The 23468-nt window shown below is 24.1% G+C and overlaps 1 protein-coding gene across 4 annotated transcripts in view; it reads right to left on the bottom strand.

Annotated features, from left to right (window-relative positions):
- The window catches only part of LOC107447483 (uncharacterized), a 500770-nt gene that overhangs the window by 214760 nt on the left and 262542 nt on the right, over window positions 1-23468 (bottom strand). For 3 of the 4 annotated variants that reach the window (XM_071188145.2, XM_071188146.2, XM_071188147.2), the window contains one exon: window positions 18448-18529. The gene's annotated coding sequence lies outside the window, so the exon portion shown is untranslated. Of the gene's footprint in view, window positions 1-14967; window positions 15052-18447; window positions 18530-23468 lie in introns of those variants that run through there. The other variant, XR_015431014.1, reaches the window with a different exon arrangement.

Genomic DNA, 23468 nt, shown 5'->3' with positions numbered 1-23468 from the left:
ACACAGGGAGCTCCATGATTCTATAAATAAATCTTTGATTGCTTTTTTATAAAAAAAAATTAAAATGATTCGAAATGATAAATAAAAAGGAAAAATATTATAGATTATATTAAATTATAAATTAGAATACATTATACATTTTAGATTAAAGAAGAAATGAAATTTAAGGTTTGTTAGGTAACTAATTTTAATTAAATTAATTTTTTAACAATTCAGATTTAAAAACATACAGATTCATAAACTTTAATCAAGTAAAAGTAATAAAATAATTTTCAATATTACATGCATAAAGAATCGTAACCTATTTTTTGAATTTTGGCAAGCTTAATGATAATTTAAGTATCATAAAATTGGATGATAATTGGTATAATATTGATGTTTTACAGTTATTTAGATGAACTAATTGATAGAAATCTAACTAAAGTTAATTTCTATAAGCTAATAAATAAAAAAAATATGAATAATTAATTAAAATAAGAATAAGTATATCAGTTATATGAACTTGTGAAAAATACCTTTTCATTTCCTAAAGCATATATATTTATTATTTTCTCACTTTAAAGTCTATATAGACCATGAACATCAAAAAAGAAGAAGTTGTGCGGTATTTTTTGAAGATTGAAAATATTTTCAAGTAATCAGCGCACAAGTAACATTAAGTAGTAAGATATTTTAAAAGTTTTAACGTTGTGAAGAGTATTTTTGTTATTTTTTTAATTGTTTCTTCTTTTAAAATAATTTTTTTTATTTTAATTTTACTTTTTCATTATTCTATTTTTTTATTAACTTTTTTTATTTTTTATTTTGTTTTTTTAGGAGAATAGTAATTAAAGAGATATAAATTTGATGTTCGGTATAACGTAGACAATTTAAAAAACAAGATAGCAACGATTAATTTTATGCATTTTAGTTCATTTAAGAAAAAACAAAAACGTTTTATACTCTAAATAGAGAGTGGGATGATAAGAAAATTGATCATATAAACCCATGAGACTAACCCATTTAGTTTTAAGAAAGCATTTAATTATTCTTTTTAAATTTAAAGAACCGAATAGAATATGCATCTCAAAAAAATAATATGACTCTTGTTATTTTATGTAAACTACTTTTAGAATTTTCGGCATACATGAGATATACACAGTAAAATAAACTGAACTTTACTGTGACAAATTCTGAATTAAATACGGTATAAAGTACCGTCAGTTTGCATCATCCGTAAAATTGATTTTGACAGTTAAAATTATATCGTAATATTTACTTATTATATAGTAATAATTAATATATATTATGTAGTAATATCTACCTAATTAGAGTGATTCAGTCATTTTACGGCAATTATTACTGTGGAAATTACAGTACATTTAGTTTTTTTGTTCCGTAACATGTTTTGGGAAAAATGAGTTTTAAGGTAGAAAGTACTGTCCCCTCGAGTGTCGGTTTTTTTACCGTAATTTGAACCGGATTTTTTAACAGAGTATAAATGTTAATGTACTTGAACATAATAGTGAAAGAAACATAAATTAAATTATTGGCATTAACTATTTGAAGTCTAACGGAAAAGATAATGAAATTAAAGATAAATTTGATGCATGTTTTGCTGAAAAGTTAAGTATATATATATATATATATATATATATATATATATATATATATATATATATATATATATATATATATATATATATATATATATATATATATATATATATATATATATATATATATATATATATATATATATATATATATATATATATATATATATATATATATATATATATATATATATATATATATATATATATATATATATATATATATATATATATATATATATATATATATATATATATATATATATATATATATATATATATATATATATATATATATATATATATATATATATATATATATATATATATATATATATATATATATATATAAACTCCATGGTTCAGGAATATTTAAATTTTTTTTAAAGGAAGTTGAATAGCATATGCATATGGAAAAGAAAAAAAAAAGCAGCTTATTTTTTCTTCGATAGAAACGCATTTTGGAATTATCTGTTCATGCATACTTAATTAAATAGGCTATGTTAAGATTTTAAAGTATTTGAACATAATAGTCTAAGTAACATTAATGAAATAATTGGCATTATTTATTTGCTCTCTAAAGAAAAATGTCAAGAAACTAACGGCTAATAATACTTATGTTTTAATAAAAAGTGAACGAAAATTCTTCTTATAAGTTGAAAAACGTTTCGAGGGAGGATAAGAAAACTGTTCATGTAGACTCGCGAAACCAACCCATTCATTTTTGGGAACATATATATTTATTTTTTATCTTTAAGAATACCAAATAGAATATGCATATCGAAAAGAAAAAAGAGTTATATATTTTTTTCTTCGATGGAAACACCTCTAAGAATTCTCTGTACATGAAAGACAGGAAAGAAATATAATAAGACATCGTATTGTTAGAGAATTGTCTGTTGTACAACTTTGACGTGAGTTTTTCTGCGACATAAATATGGTTTTGTTTCCCGTGTTCCAGCATCATCATTATCTATATGCAAAGTCTCTTTATAAGTCGTACATTTTTGCTTGCAAATTTTATGCACTTGGTTTTCCATCATGTTCCAACATAAAGAAAAGAATTCGAACCTCCGCTGTATTTGTCTAATGATGCGATCTCCAGACTTTAACGATTCTTCTTTGGATTCTTTTTATGAACAAACTGAGATTGATTTTCTTTACGAAGAAAATCGAAAGAAAAAGAAGTCTGATATCTGAGCGGAATACATTTAGATGATAATTGCAGGCATAATTTTCTCCAAATTGATAAGATTTCTTTTGTTATACATTTTTATTCAATTTAATATACAGCTTTTCATTAAGCGACGAGAATTATAAATTGGATGAAGATATCGATAGAGGAATCGATATATATGAGGCAGCACAACGATCTTTCCCTACTGCGTAAATAAATGTCATTTTTATGAAATATTCATTGACCATCTGAAAAGGTAGAATTTTGATAAAAACTTATTTATAATTAAACAGCATAGCCAGGGAAAGTAAAGAATATTTATGCATTTACATTATTATTAATAATTTTAATGTAAGATAAATATGCATCTATATCTATCTTTTCTCTGTCTCTCTCTCTCTCTCTCTCTGTATATATATATATATATATATATATATATATATATATATATATATATATATATATATATATATATATATATATATATATATATATATATATATATATATATATATATATATCCTGTATGTAAATTCGAACCTCCGATGTATTTGTCTAATGATACAATCTCTAGACTTTAAAGATTTGGCATAGAAACTTATTTCTAAATTAAATGCTTATAATAATATGAAGCGGATTGAAATGTAAAAGTATTAAAATTAATGTTTCGATAATTAATTAGTTTAAATAGCAGTTTTTAAAATGAATGCGTAAAATACAAAATAGTGTTTTTAAAAGAAAGTATAATTTGTGATTTTTTTTACGAAAACAATTGCAACAGGCAGAACGTTACAAAATAAATTAATTTAAAACTATATTTATGAAGCAGCGTTTCGTAAAAACAATAAAAAAAACGTATAATAAAGTGTTAAAAGCAAAGCAAAAAAAAAAAAATTATAATGATTTTGCTTTCTGAAAATAACAGTAATTATAAGCATTATTTTGAGTAAATTATGCTAGTAATTAGAAATTCAAAGCTAATTCAAACGAAGTCAATGTATGTTAATTTTTATAGAACAACAAAATAAATATGAAACCACACACCTTAAAGTCAAGTTTACTATTAAAACAATTTACAAAACTTTCATAAAATAACACAAAATGATAAAAAATAAGTTTGTTCAAGACAATCTGGAACACAGTGAGTAGTAAAAGATTAAAAGCAATGCGTTAAAATATATAATTATAATTAACAAAAATGAAAAAAAATATTTTAATTTGAATATTAAAGAAAAATTAGTGTTTTTGAATTTATTGTTTTTAAATTAAATATGTTTAAATAGATGTTAGTAATTAATTGATTTTAATTAAATATTTTTGGTGCTTTGTTTTGAATTAAATGTTTTTTAATTAAGTGGTTTTAATTCATTGCTAATTAAATCAAGTATAAAAAATTAGTTTTATTATATATTTACAATAATACGATACTTGACTTTTTTTTCAAACCATATATATGTTTGTTAAAATTTATAATTAAAAAATTCGTTCTTTAAATTCTTTGGAAAAAAAGCAAAGATATGACACATTTTTTTTTTCAAAATAAATATGTTTAAAGCAAATAAAAAGAGCAGAAATTCATTGAACTATAAAAACGGAAAACGCATAAAACAATAAAGTGTCAGTAATGAATTAAGCAAACATATATAATTCCATTTGCATAATTCCACTTTACTACTAGATAGAAATAAATTTAATTACAAATTTACTTAATTAAGTCATTTATTAATGTATAGATCTCATTTTGTACTCTCCTTACAGGAATTTAGTATATGTCGTTTGGTATTTGTTTTTATTTTTTCAATATGGGTGACTATCTTTCGTTTGTGATAAGATAACGTAATCACTTAAGTATTTGATACACTCCAGAAAGTATACATAATTCATGATGAATTGATTTATCATTAATTATAATTAGAATCAGTGGATATAAAAAGTGAAACGAAGAAAAAAAAACAACTCTTCTGTCATGTTCAAGCGAATTTATTTTTGTCCCCCTTAAAGTATATTTTAATAATATAAAATTGCACAAATGTAATATACGTAATTGCTTATAATAATTTTTCTTTTTTTTATAAATGCATAATTAATATCATTAATTACCTTATGAAGGAAAGCGCAAAGTAAAGAAAATGTCATAAAATGTCCTTTAATATTAAAAACATGATATTACTTTTGTTGTTTTTTGTATTTTAGCATTCGCGATGGAATTCTTTCGTGCTTAAAATAAGAATATTTTTACAAAACATTCAATTATAGGTTTACAGAAATAAAGTTGTTTTTTCTCGATGCCCGTAAATGAAAATAATAGTAAAAGTTACATATTTTAAATGTGTGGCTTTTGAAATTTAATACTTTACTTATATTTCTTTCAATTGATTGTTACTCAATTATTAACATATTTTCTTAAATTTTTTCAATTATTCCTAACAAAACTTTCTTTTAAATAATATATTTAATGTGCACTTTAGTTTCGATTTGAACAGTTGTGTGACTGACTGTTTACCATTAATCAGCATATATAAGTATAGAGTTGTATTTGTAAAACTTGAAATTGCTATCATTTTTAAATTGTTATTGGAAAAAATTGTATGTGCAAAAAGGCAATAATTTTAATGACAAATGTCTTATTTAATGTTACAAACTATGCTTTGAGTACCTCAGAAAAAAATACACAATTAATAACTCACATATAAATTAAAATATTTTAAAACGCACGAAATTTTAAGGTTAGAAAATATGTTTTTGTGTATTTGTCAGCATATATCTATGTTTTCATAAACTGAATTTCTTAAATTTACTAAAATGAACCTTTACACTCCTTTACATTTTCTTCATTATTGTCAATCTCAAAAAGTATATAATTCTGTCCGGTAAAAATTTACAGATCAAATTACAGTAAGAATACTGACACTTAGGGTGCCACTACTTTTTACAGGAACATGCTACGAAACAAAAAAAGTACTGTAAAATTACTGAATCACTCTTATTAAATATATATTACTGTAACAATTACGGTATACTACTTAACGGAAAAAATGGATTATACGGATGACGCACCCAAAGTGCCGGTTCTTTATACCGTAATTTTATCCGTAATTTTTTACAGTATGCAGATCTGGCCATTTATATGAATATGAAACGTTATTTATTCAAGAATATTTGCACATTTCACTAATATTTAACATTTATAGACTTAGTAAAAAGTCTTCAATACTTTTTATTGATAAATTGTCTTAAAGCTATGGATATTTTTATAATTATATTGTTGTTTTGGGTTCGGTAAATCATCCTTAGGTCATCCAAGGCCCGACACTGTTTTCTCAAAAAAAAGTTACAAAAACTATGAATGAACTTTACTAAAACTCTAATAACTATAATTGATTGAATTAATATTTAATTTATTAAATATTATAATTAATGATAAAAATAAATAGTATTATAGAAAAAATAATGCAATAATTGTAAATTTCTGGGAATAAAATAAACGTATGTTCTTACTCTCATTTGCCTCACATGTTCACATAGTCGGCAAACGTATCTCATGGACAAATAAGTTGTAGGGAGAAAGAACTGTGGAGAAAACAAAATCGGGAAAAAAAAACGCATCTGATTATTTTCCTGTTCAGCTTGGTAAGATTAAAAAAGGGAAAATTAATAACAGGTTTTGTAACAGAAATCAACAAAAAGTTTAATTTTTGTAAGTTACTTACTTTGTATTTAAATCTTAAATTAAAAGAAAAAAACGAAGCACTGTTTCTCAATAAAGAATCCCCGTGTCAATAAACTAAATAATATTAAATCATTTTATAATTATTTTTTACTGAAATAATTTTAATTATTCATGGAAAAGTTTATATATATATATATATATATATATATATATATATATATATATATATATATATATATATATATATATATATATATATATATATATATATATATATATATATATATATATATATATATATATATATATATATATATATATATATAATATACATGCATGAATAAATGTAGATATATCCTCTGTCTAAGAAAATTTATGCTATATACTTAACAGGTCACTTATTTAATTATACGTGGGTAGATTTCTATTCAAAAACATTGAGCAATTAACATAGCATTTGAATTTGAAGTTCATTTATTATCATTAATTGTAGGTGCCATAATTACTCTGTTGTATTTCAAATTAAGCATACATTGATCACATCAATCTTCCATATATCCTCATGATACCGGAGTACTCCAAAATTCAAGAGGCTTGTAAGTATGGTATAATAAATTGATTTGCTAATTTCATAGACCTATTTATGTATGACAATGCCTTAAGACCAAGCATCTAGTAAATACAATTGTGAATTAGTGTTGATGATGCAATTGTGAATTAGTATTGATGATGTATTTATATCATGTAATTTAATTATATATATCGATATTATATTTGTATAAAAATCATTTTATTATTATCAGCATAATATTATTATCATTATATGACAAAAATAATAATAAAATTATTGATATTACTTTGATCATTATATTCCTTATACTGCGTCTTGTGTTGCTGAAAATATTTTAGCTTCAATGTTGGTGTATACATCGTAGGTAAATTGAAGAATCAGGCTATTTGCAAAGTGCCGACTTCATTTGATAGACTTATTGAAGTGATCCTTGCTATCTCATTAGTGTACAATCTGTCTACGACTAATACATACTCCATTACTATATACAAAATTGCTGAATTGCTATATACACCATAATAGTCATTTGAGTTGATAAACAAACTGCAAGACATGTTTGAAAAAAAACTGAATTGCGTTGTTAAATTTGAAGTATTAAATAGTGATGAACTCTCGTTTTAAGTAATACTATAGTTTTAAGTAATACTATAGTTATAAATATTCTTGATAAAAAAAAATATTACGTCCCAGTTATATATTACTCTTTTACTGATACTTTTGTCTTTGTTTAGGGGATATTTTTATATTTTCTCTTTCCACGGAAACTTAATTTACCAAGCAACAATTATGACAGTAATATGAACAAATCAATGTATATATTATTGCTTATATTTTCTAAAAACATTGTAGGATGCCGTGCTGAAAAATGAAGGAAATTTAATTTAAGAACTTTTGAATTTTCAATTTCATCATCTTGTAATCTTCCAAAAATATTTTAAAAATTTATATAGATGTTCATAAACATTTCGATAAACTTTAAATGTAATTTCGCAGATTAGAGCTATAATGCAGTTTAGCCATTTTACCCCATACTCCATTAAATGTGTGCTTTTAATAGCAATTTTTGAAAAAATTTATGAATTAATATTACTTTATTAACAATAATAAAGCCTATCATATTGCATATTTTTCTTACTTATTCATATATTACTGTTTTATATTATTATTTTTTTTACTTAAAATAGTGGACAAAATTTTAAAAAAAAATTCTAGGAATTTCAATATTTTTATATTCAAAATAGTGAGCTAAGTTTAAGTTCAAATTTTTATTACTTCAATATTCATAAACTTAAGTAAACTTTAGTTCTTTTGGAAACAAAAGAAATTCTGAGAAAGAAAAAAAAGGTTCCTATATATATATATATATATATATATATATATATATATATATATATATATATATATATATATATATATATATATATATATATATATATATATATATATATATATATATATATATATATATATATATATATATATATATATATATATATATATATATATATATATATATATATATATATATATATATATATATATATATATATATATATATATATATATATATATATATATATATATATATATATATATATATATATATATATATACATTTAAAATTATTTTTTGTTGTGAATAATGAGAAATATTAAAGCAGTGTTACAGGTTTCATAATTTATATATTTATCATTTTAAGTTCTATTTGCAACGAAAAGAAATTCTAAGAAAGAAAAAAAATGTACCTACATTTTATGCATATTAAAAAAAATTTCAGCTCGGAAATAAAATATTTTCATGATTTAAATAATTTATTCCTTTTTGACGATACTTTATTTCAAGGCAATTTACTTTTGACTTGGTTACAGTAAATGTTCGGTTAGTTACGACAAAATTATGTTCGTAAAGTATCGAGGTCTTTCTACTCTAAAATCACAAAAAATCCTTTAAAACCCACTTCGGAAAATACCAGAAACTCGTGATTCCCAGCTGTTACACACATAAACTGCCTTCTACAGTAAAACATAAAGAACACCATAAATCTGGTGCCTTCAGTTCACAGCTGTACAGTTCACTGCGTTAAAAATATTTTAGAGTGGTGTAGCCCTTTACCGTTTAGGGATTTTGAATGGAGTTTATCTTTGTTCGACATTTAGAATCACTTGATTAGCTTTCAGTTATGCCCACTGATCCGCATAATGTAGTTTTAGGTGCAATTGTCGTTTTCTTTGCTTCTTTTTGTCGGTTTTCTTCGAAGCATTCTTTAAAGAAAATAATTGGCAACACTTTTTTTTCTTCTATTTTGAAACAGTTTAGTGTGTTATTTTGTTTCCTTGTTCGCTATTAGGGTAAACTATGCATAAAAAGTCTGGAAAAGAAAACCAATTGTTTCATTTAAGAAAGGATTGAGAAGTGTTTTTATAAGTTATTGAACTGTATGTATTAGTAAAAAATTAAACCGCAGAAACTGAACTGTTACTCCATATTTGCTTCATGCATAAACTTTTTAAAATAAAATTTTTGCTTAAAAATTCTTTGACAAGTATATATATATATATATATATATATATATATATATATATATATATATATATATATATATATATATATATATATATATATATATATATATATATATATATATATATATATATATATATATATATATATATATATATATATATATAGGAACCTTTTTTTTCTTTCTCAGAATTTCTTTTGTTTCCAAAAGAACTAAAGTTTACTTAAGTTTATGAATATTTAAGTAATAAAAATTTGAACTTAAACTTAGCTCACTATTTTGAATATAAAAATATTGAAATTCCTAGAATTTTTTTTTAAAATTTTGTCCACTATTTTAAGTAAAAAAAATAATAATATAAAACAGTAATATATATATATATATAATATATATATATAGTAATATATATAGTAATATATATATATAGTAATATATATAGTAATATATATATATATATATATATATATATATATATATATATATATATATATATATATATATATATATATATATATATATATATATATATATATATATATATATATATATATATATATATATATATATATATATATATATATATATATATATATATATATATATATATATATATATATATATATATATATAGGGGAGTGTCGGGTACCCCCGCCCACTGTCTTCATATGTATAGAATATTTTTTCAAGTCAATGGGCCATCGGACATTAATTGTTATATTGAAAAAAGATTATTTTCAAAGTTTCAAGTATTTATGCCGCTGGTAACATGGTAAACAATAATAGTTTTGAAAATATGTTGAATGCAGTAGTCAAATTTTTCAAATTTCTATTTTTTAAGTTAAACTATTCTTTTTTTTTTGGTTATTCCTTTTGCATTATTTAATTAGATTATAAAACAATAGAAACATACAAAAATATTGATTATTATTCAATATTATACAGAAATATAAGCAATACTCCTTAAGTGAGCGGGGCTACCCGACACTCCTCTATATATAGATAGATAGATAGATTGGTAGATATATTTATATATATCCAATTGACACATTTTTACAGATAGAATTTTAAAATATTTTATACGCTTGATATTATATCAGCTGTAAAAGTAAACATAGAAAGTAATCGACTGTATATTTCTTTTTCTGGAAAGTTGAAATATTCTTAGAGAAATCTATGAGACATACTTTCTTCCGTTTTAGTTAATATTTTTTTACATATTTGCAAACCACGAACTGATAAAGCTATATATTTATTCGAAAAAGAATTCTTTTTTGCCCAATTTTTTGGCAATGTTTTTTTGATCTTGAAAAAGACTCCATTAATATTCGATGTTATTTTTCACGTTCAGCAAACCATTTTTTGTTGTTCTGAAAAGTTCTGCATTAATGCGCCTTAGATAATGCTGATAAATTACCTCTGGAGCTATTTTTCATTTCTTTATTCACAGAATATCTGAGTTTGACATATTTGTGTAAAGTCACAAGATAACGTTAGTTATTTTACGGTTTGAAAAATTTTTTACACGAAAATTTATCTTTAATGATTCGGAACTGATTTTTCTGCAAAGACTACAAAACGAGGAACTATATACCATTAAAAATTATACTAACAAGAGTAATGCTAATCAGTGATTTTTGTCATGTGAAAAATGATCTATGAGTAAGCATATACACTCTCTGAAATAAAAATCTCAATATTGACTATTCAGCAATCTATGAGCAGTATTTTGTTAATTTTGAGAATAATTTCATCACGAAATAATGTGATTTATGACGAATGTATGACAAAATTCATAACTAAAATATTTCCTCAATTTGAAATCTTTTCGTTTAGTATTGGGAGAGATTGTTAAATAGAATGACGAAACGATGTTGATGATCAAAAATAAAGAGTGGAAAAAATCGATTGTTCTGTCTGGTTGTCAAGCATATTACAAGTTTTATTGTGAGAAAAAAATAGATCGATGAAATATATCCTTAATTTTGATTAAATTCATTTCCTCGAAGAAGTTACTATAGTTAGTTCATCACTTTGACACAGTTTTTGCTCATAGCATATACCAGGAAGCGGTTTCGGCAAAAACGAAGAAAGTTTTTGATAATCCAGTCATATTTTACAGTGTACGTTGAAATTCCACACTGAGATACAAATTACCGTACTGTTTAGTAATGACATTTATGGCAAAAGAAACAACTGGTCAGTTTAATAAAACCAGCATTTACGGTATTTAAACGCTTCATTTGGTAATTTTAATGGTCATATGATAATGGTTTACCTGAATTTCTTTTTTTTAAATTTATAACTCTTACTATCGCATATTTAGTGAAAAATACTATGAAACAACATTTCTATTGTTAATTTAACCAAAGTTATTACCAAAGCACGTCGGTAAAATTTGCCGAGCTTTTCGTTTATGACATTGAGCCAGAAATACGTTAAATTTCGCAAACTTCTGGTAGTTTTGACCCTACCTTTCTTCTCAGTGTAGTAGCCAAATAAAGTGAGAAAAGTAAGTAAATTGATATGCCGTCTTGAGAAAATTGAATTAAGATGTTAGAATAACAAAGAACAAAAACCTATTACTTTGAACTTCATAACTGAAATAATAATTTTTTAATGGAGTTATGTAACATTAAAAGTCTGCTATGATTAAATTACTGTAAATACTTACCTCAATATTGCTTCAATATTACTGCCTATTCGCAATATAAAACATAAATGCATATCACAACAATACATAATTTTATTCCAGTCTAAAAATAAAGTTTTTTTGAGGATATTGGGAATAAAGGCTGCAGTTTTTATGAAAAAAAGTAAATTTTTTTCGAGAATGCCTACTTTCTTTGTAAAATGTGAAAATATATTAACAAGACAGATTGCAATATAATTTAAAGGAATTTATAATCTGTTTTTACAAATGCGTCACTGAAAAATAATAAAAAAGTTTTCAAAATGCAAATATATTCTTAGATTTTTCTTTTAAAGATGTGTCACTGAAAAGCAATAAAACATTTTTCAGAATGTAAAAAGATTCTTAGTTTCTTATTTTAAAGATGCGTCAAACAGTTTTAAACAAGTTTTTTAAAAATACAATATACAGAACTATGAAAAAACAATAGTTTATAGACTATAGTTTATATCGCTATATCAAATTACTTACTACTTTCACTATAATGATGAATGAACAAATTTTTTTCGATATTTCCATACATTAAGAAGGTATAATTTTCAATGTTTCATTTAAAAAAAGAATTTTGAATATCTATAGAAACATATACCTTTAAATAGATAGTCAAAATATATAAAATTAAAAACAATTTACTAAAAATGAAAATAATTTAGTAAAATTAGTAGATAAAGCAAATTTATACCCAACTAATGGCAAAAGACACGCATACTTATCGAAATTAATAATAATTCATATGAACATGCAAATTTTGAAAGGCAGGCTTACAAAATTAAAAAAAGAAACTAAAAAACTTACTTATCTAATAATACTATCCAAATAAATTTAATCAATGACCTAATATTAATGAAAGCAATTTTTATTTTGTACAGTTTATAACACGCTTAATTAATGGAAGAAACAAAGCGAGTTTTTCAAACAAAAAACTAAATACTTAAAAAAGCGCTCAATTAATTAAAATATACAATTTAATAACTTGGGAATAAAAAGATTAAACTAACACTAAATAATATTTTTGTTAATGAAGGGCTAAAAAAGAAAAAGAAAGAAATATTTGAAGCAGGTGGAAACTAACTTATACGAAATAAAAGTATTTTTATTTAAAATTATAATGAAACAACGTTTTAGCTAGTAGGTAATAAAAAGGGATTAAAACTACTATTTAAATTTCTTTACAAGTTTTTAAATAAATAAATGCTAAGTCAGAAATTTAATCTTGCTTCGTGCTTAATTAAAATTTACTGTAGATTAAGACTTTCATTATTTAGTATTCTTTGAAAATATTAATAATTTGAAAATGCATTGTTGAATTCTTTTCATTAAAATTTATTTAATTTTTTTCCCTATTAATGTATAGGTACTAATAAAATTCAAATCTATTTTTGCATGATTCAATAAATATTGTTTTTTTGAAGAGTATTATTCTTTTGAATAAAATATCTAGCGACGGTTGCTGCAAAGCCCTCAATTTTTTTCGAGTAAGCGCTAGTCTTTAGGTGAGTATTGTTCTTAGATAATTCTTGTTTTACTCACAAAAAATGAAATTAAAATTTAAAAAACGTTATGAATATTTCAAAAGAATAAACTTAAAATTAATAAGAAATTGTAATAATAATATTAAATCAACAAAAATAATGTAATTTCTTAAAATCATTTTGTTGAAAAAGATGATTAATACTTAAAGCAAAATTATCTGAAAAGTATTGAAAATAAATAAATAATAACTATAAATATTCAATTGGAAAATAAAACGCATTTTCTGTATTTAAAAGGAAATGAAACCTCATATAATAAATTATAGAAAATCATGACATTAAATGCAATTCTATTAAGTCCTAATTTGATTTAAAATTATTTTTCGTCACTTTACCATAACACAATAAATGCCTCAGTAATAAAAGCCTCTACACATCTGAATAAGGAAGCGTTTGTTCAATTTCAACTTAGAATGACGCAATACAACAACGAGAAAAAACAATCTGCGATGTAAATTAATAAAAAAATCTGCGAAATAAATGAACGCTTAAAATTAAAGACAGAAAAATTCGTAATTTTTATGAAATTTATACTTTACTTTAATCTACAAAAATATCTATTTGTTCCTAAAATACGGGCAATCAAACTTAATTATTTCATTTATATTAATCGATTTGTTCTCAAATTCGGAATAACGAATGTCAGACGAATCATAAAGTAGTTTTTTTGTTTTTTTTTAAGGCTGAATATATTTTCATAGGATTGTTTTATAACAAATAGAGATTGTTTAAATTTAGCTCCAATTTAAGAAGTTAAGGTTATTTAAAAAAATGCATTGTATAATCTGAGAAAAAATTGACAAATGAGTCTTAAAATGAATTGATTTTTATTTTCAACTGCTTTAGTTAAATTCAAAATACTGTGCAATTGTGTTAAATTAATTTTTAAAATAATTTTTTTTATAATAGATACGTGTTTTGAAGATATTTTTTTATAAAATAATGCGCTGAAAGGAGTGAAATAATTTTTTATGCAAAATATTATATCACATTGGGAAATATTAATTAAATGTTAAGAGAAATTATAGACTACTACTAGTATTTACAAAACTACTAATATTTACTAAATAATATATTTTTGAACGAAAGCTTTTGAAGCAAAATTTAAAAAAAAATTTAAAATAATAAAAGAAGCATGATTAAATTATAATGAGAAAACCATAAATATTTTTTTTTATTCTTCTTTATTACTTTGCAAAAAAAGAAAAATACATTTACATCAATTTTAAAAGAAGAGTTAAATATTCATCTTCTAGGACTCAAAAATTGCTCAATACCAAAACCCTATTTGCTTGCCTAAACAAAACAAAACAAACAAAAAAATATAAAAAGAAATATCAAAATATATAAATAACAAAACATCTAAATTTATATATTTCAAGTAAAATGACAAAAATATGTTTCAAGCAAAATTTTCTGAAATCATGCAAAATAAATAAAATAAAAAAAAATTCAAAACTGAGAAAAGATAAAAATTTTAAACTAAATAAATGGCACTAGAGGAGAATTTTGCGAAGGATTTAAAATAAGATTTATTGCAGATAATGTAAAATGACCTAAAATCTTGCAATTTATTGAAAATAAAATTATTATTTGATAATTATTTTAGGCCATTTCAAGTGCATTAGTAAAAGCATTATAAAATAAAATATTCAATAAAACTTTTATTTCTTCTTGAAAGACGGATATTAATTTATTATCTTGCATAATAATAAACAGTTGCAAAGTAATAATAACATAATAACAATTAAAAAAAGATAAGTACATGTAAATAATTATATTTAACGTGAACAAAATTGTAGAATGTTTTTAATGATTGCAATAACCTTATTAGGGCACGCAATGTAGTTTATATGTTAGCCTTATTTAAAATAAACTATGCTTGGTTCATTTTTTTTTTTAAAAATATATAAATTCACTTTTAAATATTTCTAAAAAACGCAAAATGCATCTAAAATAATAGTTTGCAATTAGCGTTCATTGTAAATTAAAAGTAAAGTCCATCGTAAAAGAATTTAAAGAGCAAATTAATTGTATTTTAAAATTAAACTGTTGAAATAAATTCATTATTGATTTGAATTTTTATTATAATTATCTGATTTTGAAAATACTCCGCACTGGTAGAATTTTTATTCTGAAATTATGCTAAAATAACCGACAGCAGTATCTAAATTCAATTAGCCGTAAATATTACGGTGAAGAATCTTTTTTACCTTTATGGTTTTTTAACCATTCACAACTACCATGGTTTCAAAACCGTAAAAGCGAAAATTAACTGGGTATTGGATGTAATTTAGCAGCCTTATAGTGCTGCCATCTATGAGTGAATGAGAGTATCGTTTTCTAATATCCCAGGGTCACAAATTGTGGAGTGCATGACACTGGGTACTCTTCATGTGTTGAACAGAATCAGTGAAATATTGTAGTGCCAACACAGGGACTTGAACCCCAGTTCTGTCGGTCATGAGAGCGTCTGATTTGCTCTCCCGAAATGTGTACACATCTGCAAGTAGATTCATTAGGTGGGTATAGTTGATGCAATAAAATTCGAGTTGTTGAACCGTATTATGTAAAAGAAGTCAATAGGCAGTTTTTCCCACAGTTAAAATTTGAATACCTTCTCATTTATGGTTATTTCACTTTTTGCGTTAGAATATCGTAAAATAGCAATTAAATGACTTGTTATTTAACTATTTTTTTCCAAGAAATTTCTAACAGTGTAAATCAAACTTCATTCAAATAAATGAGATTCATATATCATCAAATAACTATTCTCATTCTTTATAGAAGGGGCAAACTAGCCTATTTTTATGGATAAAATGAGTCTATTATACACCAAAGCTTCTATTTCGATTTGGAACTTTTGTTCAGTTTGTATCTATAGTTCTATTCCCATGAGATCATTGCGTGATGAAGTTTTACCCAAAGGGGTTTTGGAGTATTTTTTCCGAACTCCCAGAGGAGCTATCTTAAGCGAAATTTAAATTGGTATAGGCGACACTTCAACAGTTTGACTTTGTAATATAAAACGGGGAAATATTTCACCTTTCGGCTAAAGTTGATGCACTTTAACGGGATAGAATGCTAGGAATTTATATATTTGACTCATTTTGACCGAATATATCTTTTATTAAGTCTAGAGTGAATAAAATCAAATTATAGATCACAATAACTCAGACTATGATCTATGGATACTTCACGAAAACCAATAAATTTGCTTCAAATATTGGGTATATATCATGCTTTATGATTCGAAACGGTATCGGAGGAAAACGGATAAAGTGTCTATTGTCGCAGAAAAATCGTTTCAACGTTAAGCCTTATCGTGCAAATTTATTGCATCCTTAATTAGATGTGATATTATGGCTTGAATTTCATCAAAATTGTAATTAAATTTTGAAAGATTACGTGAACAATCCTTTCTCAGAAAAATCAGCTCTACGTTGATCGTAATATTGGAATCTTAAAGAATAGTTTCTTGTTAAATTGCAGCGATCTTAATAATATGCAAAATAGAAAAACATGTTTGTTCAAGCTCTAGGATGTCATTAAGTAATGAATAATGATGTACGGATACTTCCTAAAAGCCAATAAATTTTCTTCAAATAATATTGCGTATATCTTGCACTTTAAAATTCAAAACGGCATAAGAAGAAAATGAATAAAGTATCTAATGTCACAGAAAAATCGTTTCAACAATAAAAAATAATATCGTCCATATTTATTACAACCTTAATTTGTTGTGGTTTGAATTTTATCATAATTGTAGTTAAGTTCTGAAAGAATACAGGAATACAGAAAAATAAGCTCTAGGTTGATCGTAATATTAGGAAACTTTAAGCATAATATTGTGTTAAATTGCATCGGTCTTAATGAGATGCAAAATAGAAAAACATGTTCGTTCAAGCTCTAACATCTCATAAAGTAATGAAGTTTCAGAAAGAATAATTTAGTTCAATGCGATACTGCCCCTTTGATGCAAAAATATATTTTTTATACCTTTTCATTATTTTGTATTAATATAGAACAAAATAAAAGAAAAATATTATATTTAGTTATATAATATTATAATTCATAATTTTATAATTTATATTTTGTAACCAATAATTATATTATATGATATAATTTTATAACCATTTTTTTAATTTATGATTATAAAATTCAGCATGAAACAATGGTATCTTTTTCCGAGTAAAAAGTATTACCTTTTGTAAACACAGTACACTTCCAAACACTTAATTTCTCAAATTTGCACTGTTAATAATTTTCTTTAACATGTTTTTATATGTATTATTTACGTACTTAAAATTTAGTTTTTGTACTAATTGCTTTTTTTCATGTTCATTTTAATTATAAGGACTGTTTTTAATCGAATAATTCATTCTAAGCACAACGTTTGCAGGAAGTTCAGTAGTATTAAATATAATAGAAAAATAAACAATCAGTATTATAAAGATTCAGCCAACTATTTATGTAAAATTGCAAATTTAAGTATCAAACTTTTGAGAGTCACACATAAAATGACGACAGTTTTTTTATTATATAAAGGAAGATACAGTCTTAATTTTGTTTTTCTATTAGTAATACATAATAAATGGTAATTTTTGGAGCTGAGAAAAATTTAAAAGCTTTCAAAAATGATAGCAAAATGTAATCAAAAGCCTAAAGGTAAATAGATAAAAATTGACTCACCAGAAATTCAAAATTTCTGCGAACTCAGTATGTTGGGTCTGATATACTATCGGCGTTGATTATGAAGACACAGTATTTTGTCCTGCAAAATGAAAATAAATATTTTTTAAATTTATTAGACATTCTAAATAAACAACAAAATCAGTATTTTTAAATACAAGTTCATGGGATTTAATGATTTAACATTTTTAAGTTGAAAAATTCAATGTAATTATTGAACTTCAATTAAAATAAATGTCGCAGTATTTTCCGAGAATTATACCAAATAATTTCAAAATTCTTCGAAATAAAATTTAATTACCTCAACTAAATTGCTCAATTTATTTACTTCAAAGATTAAAATGAATAAATGATGTTCTGATAAATGTAAAAATCTCGTTAAAATAAGTTGAAATAATGTGACGAGAAAATAATTTCTCAGATCAATGAAAAATTTATATGAAAATAGTAATTAAACAAACAGTAATATTCCCGTATTTTGAAAGGTAAATGAAAAACAAAAAAATAGTTGTGATTAATATATATATATATTTATAGATATTTAAAACCCTCTAGTTACACTCAATTTGCGCTTTTGTTTTCATATTTTGTAATCTGGCAATCTTGTTGCGAAAACATTTTTAAATCATTCTTGAAAAATTTCCCGTCCATGTAAGTACATCTGATTTCGCTAATCGCTTTATAGTCTATGCTTTATACTGTTTTTATTTTTATTTTATTTTATTTTCAGTTTTTTCATGTTATTTTTACTTATTGTGTTCTATTTTATTTGTTGTAATTTTTGCAAAAAATTTTTTTGAGTGCTCCCCACATATATATATATATATATATATATATATATATATATATATATATATATATATATATATATATATATATATATATATATATATATATATATATATATATATATATATATATATATATATATATATATATATATATATGTATATATATATATATATTATATATTATATATATATATATATATATATATATATATATATATATATATATATAGAGAGAGAGAGAGAGAGAGAGAGAGAGAGAGAGAGAGAGAGATAGATAGATATAGATATAGATGGATAGATAGATCAAAAAATATGTATTTGCAATAAACTATTCTCATGTGAATTAATTTACGTGAAATTGTTTACCAATCCATTAGCTTAAGTAGTATTTTTCAGCTTAAATGTTCTTAATAAACTAACTTTAAGTTTAAACTGCGTAGGCGAGTGCTTTTAAATAAATTTCCGTGTAAAAACCAAATGAAATTTTCGCATCTAAGAAAAAAAAAAAACTATATATAAACTGTCTTTTCACGTTTCAAGAATTTCCTGATATTTAGTTGTTTGTTTCGAGTGCAATAAAGTTTTGAAATTGAGACATCAAGAAAATCACCCTTAAGCTCTTATTTTATGCAACCACGATGTTTATCTCGGTTTGAAAAAGTTTCCATGCCTGCACTTTGCAATATTTAGAAGTTTCTGACCTAAATCCCTATTGCCGTTAAAAGATAAAAACTTGCGTGATTTTTTGACAATTTCTTCTATGCCCCGGGGCATAACTGATATTGACGTAGCCTCATAGTTATTTACATCGAAGCTCTTTTTTTATTTATTTTAAACTCCCGAGACGGTGTTATAAAAAAGAAATAAAAATAATCTTTAAAAAAAGAAAAAAAAGAAGAAAAAGAAAAACTGCCCGCTATGCTCTATCTATCACTTTTGTCACAACATCAATTTCGTACTTCGCTGTAGCATGAACCACAGGAATCAACATTATCAGGTATTATTTTTTTCTAATGTTGTTATGAAAAAAAATCGTTTTTTGTATTATTTTTCTGATAGAAATACTTGCGTGTGGAAAGAATTGTGATACGTAGTGGCAGTTTCTGCGAGATCTGTTCTTTTCCTCGCCAAAATGGAAACCATATATTTGAGACAGGAATGGAATTTAAATATTTTTTTCACATAAATAAGGTCAGTTAGTTTCTTCAATATTATATATATTAGATGATGGAGAGATAAATAATGTGCTGTTGTTGTTTCATTTTAAGTAAAATTTAATGTTTAAAATGGATAGCAAAAATCTATTTGTTGTGAGTTTAATTTTCTTATTTACTTTTTTCAGATTTGGCGTTTCTTCCATTCAATTTCTTTTTTAATTTTGGCGATGCTTTTATAATAGAATGAAGGGAAAAATGTGTTAAAAAAGAGAAGGGTATTTCAAAGTATGTTTAATAAAATGTAGTATTTTCATATATTTGCTAAGTTTTGAATTATACATTAAAATTAGAATCCTTATTTCATTATTATATCACATCGCATACACGGAGAAAAAAGTCTTGATAAAATTACCTTGTTGTACTGCAATAACATTTCTCAAAAAAAAAAACATAATTCTGGTTAATGAAATCAAAATATACTGCATTTAAACTGATCTCTCTCGGAAATTCGAAATTTCAAAACTATAGTTCGAATTACCACAAATATAGTAAAAAAAAATACAAAAAAGTAAAGTTAACCGAAAAACTGGTTATGTATATATGTATATATTATATATATATATATGTTAAAGTATAAATTATATATATATATATATATATATGTAATACAATAAGTAAATACTTTTGTATTAATAAAAGCATTAAATCTCTTTCGTTTTCATAAAATGTCTTTGTTAAAGAATAAGCGTAGAGAGATTCTATTTTGGGAATTCAAGGCTAAAAACATACCATTGAAATATAAATAGATTTATATTTCAAGGGAAGAGTTATTTATAGAATCGTGCCCTTTTTCACTACCATATAAGGAAGCAGAAATGATTTTCCTTAATGCGTAAGGATACAAGGAATGTACGAATGTGCCTTTTTACTTCAAATCTAGGTTGGTATAAAGCCTAAGAACGCATTGTTTTGCGTGTCCTTTTCATCATAATGTGATCCTGATAAGCTGTGCCGGAATTGTCCGGAGTCTTGTCCATTCCCCTCCCGTAGGGAGCTTGGACGTCAACTGTTAGCAATGCCAGCCTACATTTAATAAACCTGTTTAGAACGTCTGATGGCTTATGACTGCAATTATTTCAAGCTAAATACAACACTAATAACAGGGTTGGAGCCCTGTTATTACAAGACGACAGGATAGTTGCTTCTTGCGGTGGAAGTTTACCCATTTTGACTGCTTCGTGGAAATTTTCCATCAACCCCGGAGGAGAAAAAAATCGGCAGTGAAAAAAACGTTGAAGGAAGGATGGCGATTTTCCACCCGTACTACTTGTACCTCGTCGCGCCTGAAAGATGGAAGGAAGGAAGGACGATGGCTGGAGAGTGTCCCCTGAAACCAGTGAAAGTATCCCATCCGATGACCCTACAATTCCATAGTGCCTCTAAGTTTGAAGAAACATCATTTATGGTAGTGATTCAACACCGAGTGATCCTACAATTATTACTACTCAAGTTGTGAAATAAAAAGTGAATGTGCGCGAATCTTAATCATGGATATTCATGAATTGCTAATATTTAAGTGCGCGAAAGAAAAAAGAAAAAAAAGTGATATATTTTGTGTCTCTCGTCAACGATATAGATGAAGGTCAAAAGGTAGCAAATGGAAAGGATTTATTGTAGATATATATTTTTTTTCTCTCATTTTTTTTATCTGTCTCAATGTTATGCTTAAATATTTTAGTAATATTAGATATCAGTAGTAATCTAAATATTTTATTTTGAATAATGGAATAGAGTATTATTATGATTAGATTGAATTTCTTGTGTTTATATATATATTTTTTTATATATAATATTGATATAATATTGTTTAGAGCATTTAAAATGTTTTTTTTGGAAAAAAAATATATGGTTCAAACGTCAATTAAATTAGTGACGGCAAACAAAATTAAGTCATTATTTAAACTTTTGTTTTCTAATGATTTTTCAAGATCTAACCACATGAAAAATTAAATTGTTCTGAACTTTCTTTTGAACTTAAAAATGAAAAGTTTTCAAAAAATAAAAAAAATAAATAAATAAAACTTAAAGAAAGTGTAACACTTTTTTTTACTTTTTCGGACTTGGTCAAAACTAAATATTCCTATTTTAAAAAATGTGAAACCCAAACAAACGGACAGTTAACACTTACCAAAATTTGTGAGACTCCCTTATTACGATAGGCTAAATTTTTAAATCAGTAAAGTTTTTATAATTGATACTGATTTACCATATGCTTTAGTAGGGTTGTAGACTTGCAGGGATTTTTGTTTGTTTATTCATTGTGTCGGGCCAGTTGTTATTCTATTTGGTAAGAGACTGATCATCTCTGCTAATTCTAAAAGGGACAACTTATCTTTGCATATTAAACAGCAGAATTCTCAAAATGTTAAGGTTAAAAATGGTGAAAAAGATGTTTAAAAAAAAGTAAACATCGAAAAAAGAAAAGAATGATGCTTCAAAAAAATAAGCATCGAAAAAATGAATGTTAAGGATGTTTCAGTAAAAGTAAACATCAAAAAATAGAAAGAAAGAATGTCCAAAAAGTTCAAGTGATTCGAAGATAGATCTAGGTAATGGATGCGTTCATTATCAGGTTAATATCGACGAAAAAATATGTAAAGGGTAACAAAAACAAAAAATAAAGGGAAAAATAGGAAAAAGAAAGAATGACCAAGAAACTGATTACAAAAACAAAATAACTAAAAAGAAATTTAAGTAAACAAAATTTTGAAAAAGTTCATGTATCAAAGCATAGGAAATATCACAACCCACAAATGTAGAAATTAAATTCTAAATAAATGACACATGTTGTCCAGTTCGTTTGCATAAAAATTTTGTATATTTTTGTGTGAAATTTTTTTATAAATTTTAGTAGAATATTTATATTTCACCAAGTAAATATTTTTAACCACACAGAATCTTAAATTCTGATTCAATGACACTTATTGTCCAGTTCGTTTCCATAAAATGTTGTATATTTTTGTGTGAAAAAATTGTTTTGAAAATTTTAGTAGATTAGTTTTATGAATATGTT

Source organism: Parasteatoda tepidariorum, chromosome 12 (genome assembly GCF_982258835.1).
Source record: "Parasteatoda tepidariorum strain Cologne lab strain chromosome 12, Ptep-v5.0, whole genome shotgun sequence".
Classification (NCBI taxonomy): domain Eukaryota; kingdom Metazoa; phylum Arthropoda; class Arachnida; order Araneae; family Theridiidae; genus Parasteatoda; species Parasteatoda tepidariorum.
The sequence above is the reverse complement of the archived record's forward strand: the minus strand, read 5'-3'. Positions and strand labels throughout refer to the sequence as shown.